This window comes from Mauremys reevesii, unplaced genomic scaffold, assembly GCF_016161935.1.
Source record: "Mauremys reevesii isolate NIE-2019 unplaced genomic scaffold, ASM1616193v1 Contig102, whole genome shotgun sequence".
Taxonomy (NCBI): Eukaryota; Metazoa; Chordata; order Testudines; family Geoemydidae; genus Mauremys; species Mauremys reevesii.
This window is the reverse complement of record NW_024100719.1, coordinates 94,797-111,049: the sequence shown is the minus strand read 5'-3', so window position 1 is coordinate 111,049 and position 16,253 is coordinate 94,797. Positions and strand designations below refer to the sequence as shown.

At 45.7% G+C, this 16,253-nt stretch overlaps 1 long non-coding RNA gene across 1 annotated transcript; it reads right to left on the bottom strand.

Annotated features, from left to right (window-relative positions):
• Nucleotides 1-141: 141 nt before the first annotated feature.
• On the bottom strand, nt 142-2,444 carry LOC120392575. Its single transcript, XR_005591731.1, has 3 exons — nt 2,386-2,444; nt 1,799-1,933; nt 142-175 (listed from the first exon to the last, which is right to left on the bottom strand). It is a non-coding gene; the product is annotated as an uncharacterized LOC120392575 (long non-coding RNA).
• Between the last annotated feature and the right edge of the window lie 13,809 nt (nt 2,445-16,253).

Genomic DNA, 16,253 nt, shown 5'->3' with positions numbered 1-16,253 from the left:
GCTGCTGCTGCTGCTAAAAAAAAAGACATCCTCTGAAAAATGCAAGAAGGTGCAGCAAACAGCACATTCAGTCATCCAGTTCAATCCTCCACTAGAGAACTGTAGAAATCACTTACCTCCTGACCCTCTGAAAGGAGAGGAAGTAATATGGCTGCTCTTTGGCTGCGCAGAGTTGCTGAAAAAAGAGAGAAGGCATTCATTAGATGGGGAAGACAGCTGCTACCGAATTGAGGAGATCGGGGGACATGGTTTGAGCTCAATAGCTTGTCCTTCAGAGGGACTTGACATTAAGAGTGTACCAAGCTGGGGTGTCTGTAAAATTAACGGCAATTATTGCATTCTCCCATGGTGCTGCTGGCCAGTTCCCAGCCCTCTCCATTCTTCTTTCCGAACCCCACCATTCAATGGGCTAAAGTGAGGCATGAGAGGGTGTGAGTCATGGAAAGGCCACACCACATTTAAGAGTTGACATGTTTTTATTTCTGCTCCTCGTCATCTAGAGCTCACTTGCCACATTGTCCCTTTAGGGGCACCCTCTGACTCTGTGCAAATTCAGGGTGTTCACAGCTCCCCTCCACCCTCCCTGGCCTGTAGCTACAAGCTCACAGACAATCCTGTAATCTTCCCCAGCGGATATTAATTGAAAGATTCCATAGTTGTTTCTTGGATGCTACCATTTTTGTTCAAACTCCTCCACCTAACTCTCCTTTTCAGTTCTTAGTTATTCAGGATAGTAAGGAACAGGGCAGATCCAACTGCAGACATTGGCAGTCAACTTGTTTGCCATAGCAATGACTGAGCCATCGAAGCATTGCACAAGGAAATATTAGCATCAGGGGAGCAATTCCCTTCTCTATCTCCTGCTTCCCCATATGATATGATCCATGTTAACAACACCACATGATCCCACCTCCCAGTAAGATCCCTGTTAATCCAATTTCCTTCCGTTTTCCAATGAAAGCTGTATTTTATTAACTAGCAGAAATATCAAAGCCTATTTTGGAAACCTATCTCCTAAGTATCTCAAAAGTCTCATATCACGTCATTGGGCGAGAGACTCACTGGTGTTCCTCTCCAATGGCTGCCTAACCCCTCCATGGCCTTCAGCCATCACAGCAGGTGCTTTGTTCCATCACACCTTAGTAACTCAGTCAGAGATTAGGGGCCTATTACAGGAGTGGGTTGCTGCGGTTCTGTGGCCTGCAATGTGCATGATGTCAGATCACGATGATTCCTTCTGACCTTAACATCTGTGAGCTATTGTTGTTGCTCTTGGTCACAAAGGGAGAAAACTCCATCTCATCAGGGAGGAGGTAGGACGTTACTCAGAGGCATTGAATCTTAAGGAATATTCTCCTTACAAGTGATTATTGGGCTCTTTAAAGGAACTGTCTGTTGCTCCTTCCCCAGACTGGACAGTAGAAATGGCTTGATAAAGACCCTGACAACATAGTAGTTGTCTTCTCACCTTGAGCCTGCCCTACAGTCTACAGTGAAACACAAACAGTGAAACTGTCATCAACCTAGAGATGCGAGTACTTCATTTTCTGTCCCTGACTCCCTTCTTTCTCCTCTTTGAAGAGGAGCCTCATCACTTGAAAAGCGAGTCCAATGCTGAGGGCCTGAGCCCTCCCAGAGTATTTTAAACCCAGACATGACTGGGGTCTAGGCAGGATAGAGATCTCTGCCTGTGGGAAGTGTTTTTCAATGACTGCTGCATCCACACTTTCCGAATGGTGGGAGTTCGGCTCCCCGAAGTGCTGGATACTCAGGAGGAGGAAGCTGATCCCAGAATTACCTGCTGAATGAGGCTTGATATGCCTTTGTGGCATATAAGGAGCCTTCACTGGGCATAAAGAAGGCAGTGAGGGGCCAGAGGGATGCAGCAAATTTACTCCGGAGATGGGGTCTGGCCCTCGATGGCGCCTTCATCCTAAATAAAATGGAAACAACAAAATATTAGTAGTGAGTTCCGATAATAATAATAAAGTATCAATAAGCACAGCAATTTAGGGACAGTGCTAGAAGGAAAACAGTGAAGAGTAGAGGAGCTAAATCATTGCTGACTCTAATATTGAACGGGAAACCCCATTGAAAATAGTGGCTTAATGCACCTTTCAGGTACCTAGAAAAAGGATATTGAGGAACGGGATCTCTGAGAGGAACCCAGACATTCAGCAACACAACAGTCAAGAGATTAAGAAGGAGACAGATTAAGAAGGAGACATGATTCGTTCTATACTAAGAGCTGCCTGCAGGGTTATCTGGGAAGCTGTCAGCCTCTGTGCCATTCGGAGACTGTTGGCTTAACTATGCGACTTTAACGCTCATCTTTCCCGACCGCCCACACGATATAATGTGTGTAATGCAAAACTCTTTTCTTACCAAGAATCCAGCGTTGATTTCACGTAATCCATCCTCCTCTGATGGTACTCCGATTGTAACTGGATAAAAAGAGACATTCACACTAGACATTAATCAAATTTTCTAGGGAGTTAAACGGCAATCTCTGACAAAAGGAGTAAATTGCCTAGAATAGGAATTGAGGTTCCATCACTGGAGATCTTGAGAAATGACTGAAATTAGTGTATTCTCTATTTTCCACACTGTAGATGATCTTGTAAGAGAGTTCCCTTTCCTGTACTTTTTCGATACTGCTTTGCTTTGTACTGAGTTTATTTCTTCAAACCATCAGAAAGGGCTGTGTTTACTTCTGATGGTCCATGGAGAATAGATAAAGAAGAACGGAGTTAGTTGACTTGATGGGAGATTCATATAGTGGAGAATCTGAAATGATGTGGGTGGGAGTAGGAGGGGTAGAGTTGATGATCAGCCAAATTCCACCCAAACCTGATCAGCAAGGAAGCTACTGAGGAAAGGGTATGTTTCTCATCATGACTGTCATCTTGTTTTATTATCACTGTACTCTGCAGGAGCAAAATCCATAGATGCTCTGGTGATTGGTAATACATACAAACCTTTGATCATTAGCTAGGGAAGGGATTAGAATCGACATTCGAAGGACTTTCCCCCAGGTGATTATCGCCTCATAAATGACACAGGACAGGAATTTATCCAGCAATGATGTGATTTGTGCAGCTGGGCCTGGTAGTCAAACTGTTTCCATATCTCTCATACAACAGAAATATGGAAATCCTTCTCTTCAGAAGCCCCAGTGAGCAAGTGTGACAATGGACTGCTCTGCTAGTTCCTTCAGGAGAAGTCCACAATTAGGCTGGTAGCCCTTGGAAAGGCATGTAGCTTCTTTACCCCACACACCAGCTGCTTTTTCAATTCAGTTAATGTCCCACAAAATAAATGACAAACCAGCATTTTCAACCAAGAGTGAAATAACTCCTCTGCCTCGCTGTGGCCGTTAACTCTCCCAGAGCCCTTATGTAAAGAAACGTCATCATATGCAGCCCTCGGGCTGCATTCCAGCATGTGCTCTTTGACCAGTCCTTTCCCAGATGTACCCATCATGCACCACAGAACTGGATAATACACAGGGTGCTGCCCTCACATCATCTAGGAGCTGCCTTAGGTATCTCATGAGTATGTCTGAAATCCCTAACCCAGGAAGCGGGCAGAACTTCTAAAATAGCTACAATTCAGCAACCCACTAATCAGCTCTTCCTGATACAAAGCTGAGCACTGACCTGAGCTGAATGCACTGATGGCTGGTCTTGGGCCAGGGACTTCATAATGAGGGGTGTGCCATGCCAACCAGGTCTGATCTCCATAAAAGGGCAACGGACATACAGCCTTGCCCTGCCTACACAAGCCTTTGTGATCATAGTGCCCTCTCTAGAGACTAGTCCAGTCAAAGCCCAATAGGAACTTACAAAGGGTTGGTGTCTTTAAGGAAATATTGATAAATGTCCTTAAAGACCGAACTTTTCAAGAAGGACTTTTTTGATACTAGTCAAAGTGCCTGCACTCAGCTAGCAACTAACTTGCTTCCAAGATTCTTAAAAGTGGCAACAATTATTAAGCCAGAATGTACACTGTGGAGTAGGTAACTATTATCTCTGTTTTAAAGATGGATAAACAGAGACTCAGTGATGATATTAGGATATTTATCAGCTATGAAAGAAATCACTTTCTGTTTCTGTGAATAAATCTAGATGATATTAATAACATTTTCTACACTAAGGGTGTGATTGAAAGTTCACTGGAGTCCATAGGATCACCATTGAATGAATGCAATTGGTTTGGAATTAGCCCCTTAGATAACAAAACATTGTGCTTTCAAGGACCTCAAAATGCCAAAGAATAATTAATTCATAACTTTTAAATACTTACCATTATCCCCGTTTTCAGGATGAATAAAGTGAGACACCTCAAAGGTCGAGGATTGCCAAAATTAATGTTAATCAATGCCTGAAGTGAGTGAGGAGTTTTGCTTAATCCCGAATCTACCCACCAGAGCCCAAATGAGTGAGAATTCCTGCTGAATCTACAGATGTAGTACAGCCCCCCCCCCCCACAGACCCACCATGTGGACATTTTCTGAAAGCCACAATCTGATTAAAGTCAATGGGATTTTGGATTTTATTGTCCAAATGTATCAGTGAGCAGAGAACTCTGACTGACTATACTATAGTTGGACTCACCATGCCAGTGGACATTCTGCTAAAATTGCTCACATGCTGAGTTACAAGCTTGTATTTATTCCTTGTGTGTTACATGGGCATAGTGTAGCTTGACAAGGACAGAAGAAATGTTTTAAGAACTCCCTAACTAGTCTGAGACCCCTGTGAAACCACAACTCAATTAGTATATAGCTTACACTGCTGTGTTACATTGGCCATCTGAAAAAATTCACTTACTTCTATCACAGGCCTGTCTGCCAAGTCTCACACTGATTGAAATATCCCTCAGCGCCAACCAGTTCTCCCAGAGGCCAAGTTGAGCACTGACTTGAGCTCAGTGCCCCAGTAGCTATGTGTGAGCCCGGTGATGCCATAATGAAAGCTGTACCACAATCGCCATGACAACTAGGTGCTAACTCCTACCATGGTAATAGGTTGGGTCTTATGTATGTGTGCATCCCTGCTTGGTCTGCCCAAGTTTTTGTGATTATCTTGCCCTCTCTAGCCCAGAAAGAGGATAAAAGCCCAAATGTTAAGGAGATCTGAGAGTGATGCTTCTTTCGTTCAAGTGACCGAGGCCCTTTTTTTGAATTTATGATCCTGAGAGCTTAGCACAGGGAGCATAAAGTACCTGGCTTCTGTTGTGTCTGTCTGCATTCAGCCTCCGATTTAGTAACATCTGGGACCGTAGTTAATTCTAGCGGAGTTTGGAAGAGGAGCTTGAGAATCAGGAGAGCTGGTTTCCCATTGTAGTTATGCTCCTGGTTGTCTGTGACTTGCCAAAGTTACTGAACAACCCTGCCCCAGGGATAGAATGGGGATAAAAGCACCTAGACTCTTCTTTTTAGGTAAAGCAGTGTGTTTTTCATTCCTAGGATGCTTTGGGGGAGGGCCAAATAATTATTTTGTGCTCTAGGGGTTCATTGAGAGCAGAGTTCAATTGATTTGGATCACTGGTGAGAAGTAGGGAGAGGGGTTTGGCCCAATCTATGAATCTTCTCTTAATTCTATTGATTACTTCAGAATTCCCAGTTCTCTCTCTGAGGTTTGACAGGTTCTTGTCCCAAGATCAGGCCTAGTGTGATTAAAATTCCTATTTAGTTGGGAACCCTGATGTGCACAGTTGCAACACTTATATTTTAGGAACCCTTCCGCATTTACAGTAGTTAATACATTTAGCAAAGTCACAAACACTCTAACCCAGCAAGGTAGATAGAGGTGATACAGAATGTACATCTGAACATCCATATACTCACACCATCCTTGGAGAACAACCTGATATGCTAGCCATCACCTTCCTTATCATCACCAGTGGCTATCATCCTAGTATCTCCCAAGGGCTACATTTCTCTTTCCTCCTGCAGGCAGGCTGGGTAACAACTTTGATCCTATGTTATGCTGATGCCACTATGTCCGATGTATATTCAGTGGGAGTTTCGTGCCTCTTCCTTATTTGAATGTCCTCGCTCTGCTCACGTTGGGTTGCCCTTCTCCTCTAGGTTAGTTTATTAATGATCTCAGCTTTTTGTAAGAGACATCAATTCGTTGCCATGGCACTGTTTTGGTCATACTTCTGCAGATGTTCTATCCTAAGATATCCAAAAGCTGGTGTTAGCTCATGTTTGTGTGGGTCGCTGGTGTTGTTATGGACCGACTTCTCCCTTCAAACTCTGTTCCCAGTTCCCCCAAACTTAAGGGCAACCGTTCAGCCATTTATCTGAGCCAGACTTGGAAGGCTTCAAGCCTTATGCTAACTGCTGCAGCCAGTGTCTTGTAGGCTAGAAGCCTGTAGGTTCCTTGTGTTATTGCCAAATAAAATAAATGCTTTTTGGTGGGAGGGGAAGTTGAATTAGTTTTGTCTGTTTGGGTGATGATTTGGGTGTGGTTGCTAGGAGAGGCAATGGCATTGTCTTTTGTTACTCCAGAGTGTAGGGCTGGGAGCTGAAATGGGTTTAATTGCTAGGACATGTTTGGCTTGCATTAGCCCCAAGAGAAACACACATGAAAAGCTTCGATAATAAAGCCTCTATAATCAAAGCCTCTACAATAAGCACGTTTTTATGTCCTTTGGGGCTAATGCAAACCAAAAAGTTTGGGGATCCTTCGTTTGTTTAGGAAGTAGGGCTGTCAAGAAATTTTAAAAATTAGTTGCGATTAATTGCGGTGTTGAACAATAATAGAATACCATTCATTGAAATATTGTTGGATGTTTTCTACATTTTCAAATATATTGATTTCAGTTACAATGTAGAATACAAAGTGTGCAGTGCTCAGTTGATATTTTTCATATTTTTCTAACAAATATTTGCACGGTAAACCCCAAAAGAAATAGTAATTTTCAATACCTCATACAAGTACTCCTACAAGTACTGTAGTACAATCTCTTTATCATGAAAGTTAAACGTGCAAATGGCACCGTTGCAGCTGGCGTCGCAAGATAGTTACATGCCAGATGTGCTAAAGATTCATATGTGCCTTCATGCTTTGATCACCATTCCAGAGGACGTACATCCATACTGATGACGGGTTCTGCTCCATAATGATCCAAAGCAGTGAGGACTGGCGCATGCTCTTTTTCACCTCCTGAGTCGATACCACCAGGAGAAGTTTGATTTTCTTTTTTGGTGGTTTGGGTTCTGTAGTTTTTGCATCGGAGTGTTGCTCTTGTAAGACTTCTGAAAGCATGCTCCACGCCTTGTCCCTCTCAGGTTTTGGAAGGCACTTCAGATTCTTCAACCTTGGGCTTGAGGTCTGTAGCTATCTTTAGAAATCTCACATTGGTACCTTCTTTGCATTTTGTCAAATCTGCAGTAAAAGTGTTCTTACAACGAACAACATTCTAGGTCACCATCCGAGACTGCTAGAACATGAAACATAGGGCAGAATGTGGGTAAAACAGAGAAGGAGACATACCATTCTCCCCCAAGGAGTTCAGTCACGAATTTAATTAAGACATCTTTTTAAGGAGTGTCATCAGAATGAAACCATGTCCTCTGGAATGGTGGCTGAAACATGAAGGGGCATACAAATATTTCGGACATCTGGCACGTGACTATCTTGCAACGCCGGCTACAACGGTGCCATGCAAATGCCCGTTCTCCCTTGCAGGTGACATTGTAAATAAGAAGTGGGCAGCATTATCTCCTTTCAATGTAAAAATACTTCTTAGTCTTAGGGATTGGCTGAACAAGAAGTAGCACCGTGTGGACGTGTCGGCTCTAAAGTTTTACATTGTTTTACTTTTGAGTGCAGTTATTTTTTGGAACATGCCTCTACACCTGTAAGGTGCACTTTCATGGCAGAGATTGCACTAGAATACTTGTATGAGGTGAATTGAGAAATGCCATTTCTTTTGCTTATCGTTTTACAGGGTACATATTTGTAATAAAAATAATAATAGAACGCGTGCTGTAATCAAAATCAATCTATTTGAAAATGTAGAAAACATCCAAACTATTTAATAAATTTCAGTTGGTATTCTATTGTTACGAGTGCGATTAAAACTGCGATTAATCACGATTTAATTTTTTTGAGTTAGGATACGAATTTCCCCTTAACAGCACACTAGGATCACCTAGTCCCAGCGGTTTATCTGGTATCATCTGGGTCCGGACGTGTTCTTCTTTTACCTATAAAAGAAATAATAGAAAAATCTTCTCACTTCTCTCGGGAGTCCAAACATTCGATTAACAACTAGGTACACAGTTATATTTGCAATTCTTTTCAGAATCTTCCTCCTATTACTTTAGTTGAGAGACGTGAAACCATTTTGATGCCCCCCTTTTCTATCTATCTATCTATCTATCTATCTATCTATCTATCTATCTATCAATCTATCGATCGATCGATAGATAGATAGATAATGGGACTGGCTTTATTTTATCTGTCACTCTTGTGGGTGCAAGATCCATTTTAGTTTTATTCTCTTTTTTAATATTGATCACATTTCTCAGGGCTATTTTATTAGTTTCTTCTTTCTTTTTACCTAGTCTAGCCTAATGAATACATTTTCATTTTTAATTGGATATCTTTCACTTTCAATTGATTGTTAATTTGGGGTAATATTTCTTAACTAAACTAGTATCTCTTAACAATCCCAAATTTTTTTTCTCAAGATGCTTCTGGAGCTGTAATGGTTGTGCTCTTTGTGTTTGTTGGTTGGGTTTTTTTTGTTTGTTTGTTTTTTTTTTTAAATAGGGGCAATAGTTTGTTATTTAAACAAATAATGAAAGAACAATTGTAACAATATCTCTTAACAATCCCAAATTTTTTTTCTCAAGATGCTTCTGGAGCTGTAATGGTTGTGCTCTTTGTGTTTGTTGGTTGGGTTTTTTTTGTTTGTTTTTTTTTTTTTAAATAGGGGCAATAGTTTGTTATTTAAACAAATAATGAAAGAACAATTGTAACAATATACACAACTAGTAAAAATGTGTAACTTTCCAGAGAACCTTTATTTACTAAATCAATTGTAACATTGAGGTTTTGTTTAATATCAATACCGATAACACCATAGTTTCCTATGCTCTTTAACAAAAATCATCCTTGTAAATCTTTTGTCCCTATCTGGAATCTCATAAAAGAACTTAAGGGGACTAAACTTCTATATCCATTGATCCCAAATATTGTCTTCCAGGATACTGGGGAATCATTTCTAAACATTCATTGGTTACTATCTGGGACACTTCGATGAGAGCAAGTGGCCTCCCTATTCAGATAGCACCACTGGCTAGAAACACCTTCCTCAATGACTACTTGAGTCATTGGCCTTCCCCACTAATCCACCATGAGCTGTGCTAATATTCCTGTACATATTTTTAAAGAGGTTGTGCTCTTGAAATAAACAGAATCTGTAAACTGTACCAATCCTTTCCTGCTCCTGGAACTCCTGGTCCATTCCTCTGAATTCTTTTCTTTTCTGGTAATTCCTCTATCCTAAGTAAAGACAGAGAATTGGGATTACTTACTAGTCTAACTGCAAGACTTCTAATGATAACTAGATAATTTGATTATTCTTTTTAAACAACTATACACTCCACTATTTTTAAATGGAATTTTACTCTCTGCTTTATTGAATCCTTGTAATATTTTCCATTAGTAAGCTTCACATCTTTTGTAGGGCTCCCCAGGTATCCTGATGAAAATATGCCATCGGCATGATCTTGTGTTGACCCTGGAGAGCTTGGGGGCATCTGGCCTCCGTAGGCTACTTCTCTGATGGTGGGGTTCAGCTCCCTTCTGATCTGCTCAGCTTCGAGCAGCTCGGCAGTGGATAGATAACCTGTCAGTTTGGTCCCTTCTCTCATATCACAATAGTCGCTTCCAAACCAAGCTCCTGAATGAATCAAGGGCTCTTCATTTTCCCCTATTAGAACTTTGACCTTCCCTTTATTTTGTTGGCCCCCTCTTTGCTGAGGACGATTGTCGGAAACTGATACCTTCTCAATCTTCCTTTTCGGGGATGGCCGCTCTTTCTTTTGTATTTTGGACTGTACTGAACCCAGTCAGCCACACTGGTTAACCACTGCAGAGAAGAATTGTATAGGTCATCAAGGGCCCCAGCAAAGTACGCGTACCAACAGGACACTAATTTTACACTTGTTCCATCGAGTCACGGGTATTTTCAGTGTGGGCACGGGTGACCCTAAAAATAGTGTTTCACCCTGTTATGTTGTATTTGTCTCCTGTTTAAGATAATTATTGTGTGGAACATATTCTTATGTGTTTGTGTTATTTCTGGAAGTCTCCAACTATCTGGCAAGTAAGTGGAGATTACTCTGTAGGTGGAGTTCTCTGCCCAAGCTGCCCTGGTGACCCTGCCAGGAAGAAGCGAGGGAGGTGGAGGCACCACCATATAATTTCATAGGGGAAAAAAAAAGAGAAAAGATACACCCTGCTGAATGGGTGGCAGGATCCAAAAGAACCCAGCCCTGTTCATCGAAACCTGTAAGCGGATTGGCATTAAAGGAGGTAACCAGGTGGAGAGGAGCGCTACACCCTCATTGTACAAATTGGAGGAATCCCTAACCCAAGGATTGGTCCCTTCCTGTTTATTGTGCAAGCCGGAGAAATCACCATCCCAATTTCTCCCTTGTGGCCCCTTTGCTGCCACTCTCGCTCCTTTTCTCACTTGCAACTCACTTTTCAGAGCATAATTTTGGCACTGACAGGCCTCGTGGCTAAGCTTATTTTCCTCCTCGACATCTGTAAGCACAGCTCTCACTGCAGCTTGCCCATCTAACACTTTTTGTTTTCACTCCGCCACTTCCTACCTTATCTTGTCCTGGTCTATGTGTGCCTCACTTGCCTCTTTCTGCGTGGCTATAGCCTGGGCTTCATGTGTTAAAGCATTTTTGTTAACCCTGTAGGGCAGCCTTTTATTTTCCTTTTTGTTTGGGCCTCCTGTACAGATTCCCTTTTTAATTAGGCTTATCCCATTGCTCATATAATTGGCGATATGCATCAGGTCCAATAAAAGCACCAGGCTTCCAAGGGCCATTCTGATATTTTAAAACAAAATCCTCTAACCCCATTTTTCCTAACCTAAATTTATTACCATTCAATTTTCCTTTCTTTGCTGACATTTTTTTATGTTATTTTGCACACTTAGCCAGATAGTAATACCTGAGTGCTAAATTCCCTGGCTAACTCGGAGACTATGGCGGGAATGCAGATTATAACTCTAGTTCCTATCCTCTCACTTACAGGATTGTGATTTTTGGTTCTCGTCGTGACCACAATTATGTTTTCCACAAAAACACTCAAACTGTTATCTGTCCCGTTAGGAATCTGCCATGTGAAATACAGATATCGCTTCTCAGGCGGGTCTACCTCTGTTTTCCACAAAAAAAGTAAACATTTATTTTATCCTGGGAACTCTATCTATTTTTAGACTCAGCATTTCATTGGTTATCTGTTATATCATCCTACTTGTTTACATTCTGTTGGCTAGCTGCCTGTCAGCCCATGTGGGCCATTATCTGTCAATCATTGTTTAAAACTTTCCTAACCTTTAGCCTACATTCATTCAGTTATGACCCTTTACCTACATTCACATACATTATGACCCTTTTACCTACATTCAGCGGCTACATTCCTACATTCCTTTACCTACATTCCTTTCCCCTCAGGGTCTTAAGTCCAATCACCCCAATGTCCAACAAGCCAAAAGTCTTTGTCCCTGGTCAGTGCCGCCCCAGAGTTCAAAAGTTCATCTGCAGAGTTTTACCCCCCCAGCCTGGGTGAAAAGGAAGGGTGGGGCACACGAGGTGTTAAGAGGCACCTTACGTGGTCCGAGGCCGACTGCCCCGCCTCTCCATGGAGATCTGCTGCAGCCTTCAGCATGAATAGCTCCGCTCCACCAGCCGATCCGCTCCTCCAGCTCCAGTCGTCGCCGCAAACTGCTCCGCTCTGCTCACTGTTCCGTGGGCTGCTCCAACCCTCCTGCAAACTGCTCCGCTCTGCCAGCCACTTAGCAATATATCTTCAGGCTCCTCCACTAGTTAACAGAGCACTCAGTGATCTCAGCTCAGTAATTTTAGCTCTTTTAGCAATTTCAGAATGTAGTAGGGGAGCCCCAGTCCTGTTGCACCATTGTCCCAAAATGAATTCAGCTGATTTATACTTCATTTAAATGCTTAAAAATTTAGAGAATAAAATAGGATTTTAAAATCAATAGTATCCTGACAAATTTGAAAATTGCTCCAAATAGACCAGGCTTTGTACATTTCTATCCTAATAATAAATAATAATTAACAATAATAATTAACGCAGTCGACAGAGCTGTGTCCCTGCATTGTAATCAGAACATTTTAGTAGCAATATTTATTTGGGTGGCACGTGCACACCCATCTCGGGCTGTGAGCAGCAGTTACAGAATTTTGTGGTTTAACCACGTCAGTATCTCTCTTCTGCCGCCGAGACAAGACATGCAATAGTGTCTTCACTCAATGCTAAATAAAGGTAATGAAATAAAAAGAAAAATACTTAATCAAAGCCATCTGTCATGTTCCCCTCTTCCCCATGTAGTAAGAGGAGGCCCTGAGATATAAACCTGGGTATCAGAGGCCTGGTATGAGGCCTGAGGCCTAAACTAAAGTAATGGTCAGGACTTTGCTAACATAAAGCAAAGTTAAGCTGTGAGCCAGAGGCAGGCCCTGCTCACAGAAGCTGGCAAGGAAAGGGCTGATGCTGCAAGAAGATACGTACCTAAAAGGTACTGAACACTAGATATCAGAACATTCACATACTTGCACATTCCACACAGATAACAAAGAACAGGCTGGCCCATCCCAAGGATGGGGGCAAAAGGGTAATATGATGGATAGAGTTGTTTTGATCGAACCAACATGTACAAGGTGAAAGGCAGCACCTTAATACGTAGAGGGGTTGTACCTTGCTACGTGGAGGGGTTGTACCTCATACGTCAGGTGTGATGTGTAACTTGTTTGTATCTGTGTATAAGAATGCATCCCTGGGGCGGTGTCTTTGTCTGGCCGAGGGGGCAGTGGAAAGTCCCGCCACTGACTGAGCCGGGTCCATTGCCAAGAGGCACTTTCTCGTAGTATGCCCTGAGTTAGGCTAAGAAACCTACAGGGAACTGCAATTGTGTCCGAGGTTGCAATAAACCTAGTCGACGTGACTTTACATCTTACTGGACTCTGTGGTTATTGGGGTTCTCGTCGGGTCTGCTGTGTCAGCTATCTGCAGAGCTGGGGCAGCACACAGAGGGAACACACGCACACAGCCGAGTGATATCAACATTGGAGAAAGCAGAGCACCACACTGGTAGCACTCTGACAACACTTCTGACAACAGTGGTGACCCGACCGCTGATCTGGTGAGTGTTTAACCTGCCGTGGTAAGAATCGCAATCCAACATGGCAGCAAACCTCGAGCTAGGGAACCCCCTGATCCCCTCCCTTTTTTTCCCCATGGAGTTTGCTAACTCCTGGACCTGCTGGATTGCCAGTAAAGGGTGTGGAAGCAGGGAAAGAATTACTAAGGATTTGACGGGGATCTTAATGCATGTCAGTCAGTTAGCAAGAGTTAGCCCAGCTGTAACCCTAATGACGTGAGACTTCTAGAAGGAAGGATAGTGTGAGGCAGAGGGAAAGAACTGTGTAAAAAGTTATTACGACCTTGTAACTGATAACCAAATATGCAGCCTGGTGTCTTCTAGGAGTGAGAAAACAAGATAGCAGAATGAGTTTTTCTCCGACAATTTGGGGGCTCATCCAGGATGGCAACACCCACGGACCCACAGACGGCTACTACGGATCATTCCCCTTCGAACCCCATGGTGCCACATGAGAGGTATGAGACCTTTTGAAATCTCTATTGGGGTATCGGAGGAGGACTGTCCGTGAGGACGTCTGTCTCTGTTGGGCTCACGCCATCTGAACTTATTGACTGTGTAGCAAGATCAGATGCAGAGTGGTATTGGGGAAAGGCTCCAACAAGGTTAGTTTATAACAGTATTGGGAACTGCTGAGTTGGCCAACAAGCAGGGGTGAGCTGGAGCCGGTTCGCACCGGTTCGCGCGAACCCGTTGTTAAATTTAGAAGCGGTTTTAGAACCACTTGTTAACTAGCTTCCCTGCAAGGGAAGCTTTGATGGGCTCTGCCTGGGAAGCCTGTAATTCCTCCTCCCGGCCGCCGGGGGGCGCTGCGCTGTGCTGCGAGAGCCATGTGAGCTGCCTCCTGGCCCTGTTGCTGCTCCTGCTCTTTGGACCTCTGGCCTGGGATGGGATTCCTGCTGCTGCCTGGTGAGTCCCGGCTGCGTCCTGCTGCTCCCAGCCCCCCCGTGTGAGAATCTGCGCCTCCCCGCCTTCCCTGCCACAGCCACCCCTGCCCCAGCCAGCCCCAGCTACCCGCAGCCAGCCCCTGCCCACAGCCGCCCCTGCCCACAGCAGCTACCCCAGCCAGCCCCTGCCACCCCTGCCCCCAGCCGCCCCTGCCCGCAGCCAGCCACCCGCAGCCCCCTGCCACCCCTGCCCCCAGCCAGCCCCTGCCACCCCTGCCCCCAGCCAGCCCCAGCCACCCCTGCCCCACCCCTGCCCACAGCCACCCGCCTGCCCACAGCTACCCGCAGCCAGCCCCTGCCCCCAGCCAGCCCCTGCCACCCCTGCCCCCAGCCAGCCCCAGCCAGCTCCTGCCCCCAGCCAGCCCCTGCCCCCAGCCAGCCCCAGCCACCCCTGCCCACAGCCACCCGCAGCCAGCCCCTGCCCTGAGCCGCCCTCTGCCCGCAGCCTGCCCCTGCCACCCCTGCCCCCAGCCAGCCCCTGCCCCCAGCCAGCCCCAGCCAGCCCCTGCCCCACCCCCTGCCCACAGCCACCCGCAGCCAGCCCCTGCCCGCAGCCGCCCTCTGCCCGCAGCCAGCCCCTACCCCCAGCCGCCCCCAGCCAGCCCCTGTCCCACCCCCTGCCCCCAGCCAGCCCCTGCCCCAGCCCCTGCCCGCAGCCGCCTCTGCCCGCAGCCAGCCCCTGCCCCAGCCACCCCAGCCAGCCCCTGCCTCAGCCAGCCCCTGCCCACAGCCATCCGCAGCCACCCCTGCCCACAGCCTCCCTCTGCCCGCAGCCAGCCCCTGCCCCAGCCAGCCCCAGCCACCCCTGCCCCCAGCCACCCCTGCCCCGCCCCTGCCCACAGCCACCCGCAGCCAGCCCCTGCCCACAGCCGCCCTCTGCCCCCAGCCAGCCCCTGCCCACAGCCAGCCCCTGCCCCCAGCCAGCCGCAGCCAGCCCCTGCCCACAGCTGCCCTCTGCCCGCAGCCAGCCCTTGCCACAGCCACCCTCTGCCCGCAGCCAGCCTCTGCCTGCAGCCCCTGCCACAGCCACCCCCTGCCTGCAGCCACCCCCTGCCCACAGCCGCCCGCAGCTACCCCCTGCCCACAGCCACCCACAGCCCGCCCGTCTGCATCACCTGCCCACAGCCAGCCCGTGTCACTCCCTGCCTCCAGCTAGCCCTGCCCCACGCCCCTATCTGCAGCCAGCCCCACATCCACTGGTGCCCTGCAGTTCCCAGGGCAGTAACCCTGCACACCTGCTTCAATGAGGGGGGGGGGGGCAGGGAGCAGCTGGGACCCAAACATGTGCACACCCTAGAGTGACCAGACAGCAAGTGTGAAAAATCAGGACAGGGGTGAGGGGTAATAGGAGCCTATATAAGAAAAAGACCCAAAAATTGAGACTGTCCCTGATCACCACCCACACATGTGAAACGGAGCTCATTTCTAGTTCAGCCCCATCTTTTTTAAAAAGAACTTTAGGTAGGGTTAAAATACATCTGTATTTTCCTGGACATGTCAGGCTTTTCGGTTCTTAATCACCTCCTGGGAAAATATGGACGTATGGTAACCCTATTGGTACAAAAAATACATGCTGTCGCACATCCCTTAAATCTGAACTTTTTATCGGGAACCCATTGTTAAATCAGAACTTTTTATAGGGAACCCGTTGTTAAGATTTTGGCAGCTCATCACTGCCAACAAGGTAATGCATAAGGTAATGCATAGGTAAATGCATTAGAATGCACCGGTGCTGAGGGGTTTTTACCCTCAAGAGGGGTTGTCATACCGCCTCATGGTATTGGTCCGGACCAGGTAAAGATGCATCGTGGTTAAAAAACAAACAAAAAAAAACAGAGGTAAAGAAGAAAAAGGAAA